Raw genomic sequence first — 2,052 nt, forward strand, 5'->3', positions numbered from 1 at the left:
GTATGACATCACGATAGTGACGTCAAAACTGTAACAAAGGCTGTGATTAGTTATATAGATTAAGCCAAGGATCCCTGCTTCTCATTGGCATAAAATGTTTGCCTAATTAGAATAGAGAGGATAGGATATTCCAATGTATTTAAGAGAGGGTGAACGGGGGTGGCGAAGTTACCCGACTGGCGAAGTTACCCGACTCTACCCTACCCCTTTAATTTTCGTGGAGTTGTTGCCCTTGTTTTAAGGATGGGGGGCCACAGCTGGCCAAGCCTGCTCTTGTGCGAAAGGGTTAAGCCCCCCTGAAACCTCCCTTGCCTCGTTAAAAACTAATGAAATTTTACTGCTCATTTCGTAAGCTAGAATCTAGATCTAGACCTGACCTAGAATCTAGTCTAGATCTAGATCTAGATTGTGAAAATAGATCTCTAAAGATGAGAAAGTGAAAGTGGTCTGAATCTCTGCTACTGCTATCGATATTAGGGGTCTGTTCGTTTTAGCGGTTGTTCTCTGCATTGTATCCATCCCTGCATTGCAATTCAAGATTAAAATGTGCAGTTTCGCGTGCGTCCTAGATTTAATGAGTATCAAACTTAGGTCAAGAGTTACCTTTGACGTATCCCTGTAGCCTGCGTTCACACTTGGTCCCAATGACACTGGCAGGGTTCGTCAAGAGAACTCGGGGTCAATTCAACGCAACTGGATGTTCATGTTCGTTCGTTCACCTTAACCTCTGACCTTTGAAGTGCGTTTGGTTTTAATTCCATGTCCTGAAATTTTCCACATAGATCTAGATCTACATGGGGTTCCATTAAGAAGTAGATGTAAATTCTATATTAAAAACAAAAATCAATGCTTGAAACTAAATAATTAAATGTGATGAAGGACTCTGTAAACAAAATGTTACAAAGAATAACTTTGTATCTGAGTGGTGCGGTATTATGTACGTTGTATGGTGCCATTATGGTATCGGCCAAGTGGTCTAGGGGTATGATTTTCGCTTCGGGTGCGAGAGGTCCCGGGTTCAAATCCCGGCTTGGCCCAATTTTTTTTTTTTTTTGGTTTGTTTTAAATTAAAAATAATGAATACAGTACTGCCGTGATCTGATATTTGGTAAGAGATATTTACTAATGTATCTAAAGTATGTGACATTTCTGGAAATATTTAGTGTGTTAAATGTTTACCTGTCTACTTGACTTTTTATCTAGACTCTAGATTTAGATCTAGTCTAATAATAACTGTTTTGTGTTGTGTAAGAAGGTGGTTGTTATTGTTAGAAGTTCACATTAGGGCAAATTCACCCCATTCCACGGTACACTAATGAATTCTACATGTCAAAAGCCATCTTGAGATGTAATTATGAAAGCCAGCCTAACTGCGACTAGTTTTTTTTTAGCCTTTTAGATTTGTTAAAACGCATTCATTTCCCATGTCACGCATGTGATCTGATGAAACACATTTTTTTTCCAGAGAATGATCTGATAAAACGCATTTATTTTTTTGCGTATCGACCGTCCACATCACCTGTGATCTGATAAAACGCATTTGTCTTCCCGAGATTGACCAAAAAATGCGTTTCATCAGATCATGGCAGTGTTGGCAGGTCACTTTGCCTCTCGGTTCGTAGGTTCAAAATTTATATTATAAAAATAAATCCTTCTTACAGCACACAATTGTGCCTGTGACTTTCAATGGCATAATATAAAAATAATATAGAGGAAAGCGCATACAGCTGGCTTTCGAGTTGGGACATGCGCTATACAAAGGCTGTTTATTGTTAGTAATAATAATTAAGTGTCTGAACCAGTCCCCTTGGCTCAGGACTGGGAGATTTGGGGTTCGATCCCTGGGCGGGTCAAAATGAAGACTTTAAACTTAGCATTCTGGCGCCGGTGTCACAGACCTGCCACTCATCCCGATTTAGTCGGGATATCCCGATTTTTTGCCCCAAATCTCAATCCTCCCGATTTTCCCGATTTCGATCGCGTGTATCCCGATGTTTTGTCCCAGTCTGCTGTTGTGCCGGATTTTTCTTATAACTTACTCTGCCTTCTACT

General features: G+C 40.0%; 1 protein-coding gene and 1 non-coding gene across 2 annotated transcripts in view; one reads left to right on the top strand and one right to left on the bottom strand.

Annotated features, from left to right (window-relative positions):
* Positions 1–741, bottom strand: part of LOC106014027 (reactive oxygen species modulator 1) — a gene marked incomplete at its 3' end in the record, with an annotated part of 8,088 nt that extends 7,347 nt beyond the window's left edge. Inside the window, 1 exon segment of the mRNA XM_013091029.2 lies at positions 604–741.
* A 224-nt stretch (positions 742–965) lies between these two features.
* TRNAP-CGG lies at positions 966–1,037 on the top strand. Its single transcript has one exon. It is a non-coding gene; the product is annotated as a tRNA-Pro (tRNA).
* The last annotated feature ends 1,015 nt before the right edge of the window (positions 1,038–2,052 follow it).

This window comes from Aplysia californica, unplaced genomic scaffold (genome assembly GCF_000002075.1).
Source record: "Aplysia californica isolate F4 #8 unplaced genomic scaffold, AplCal3.0 scaffold01902, whole genome shotgun sequence".
Lineage (NCBI taxonomy): Eukaryota > Metazoa > Mollusca > Gastropoda > Aplysiida > Aplysiidae > Aplysia > Aplysia californica.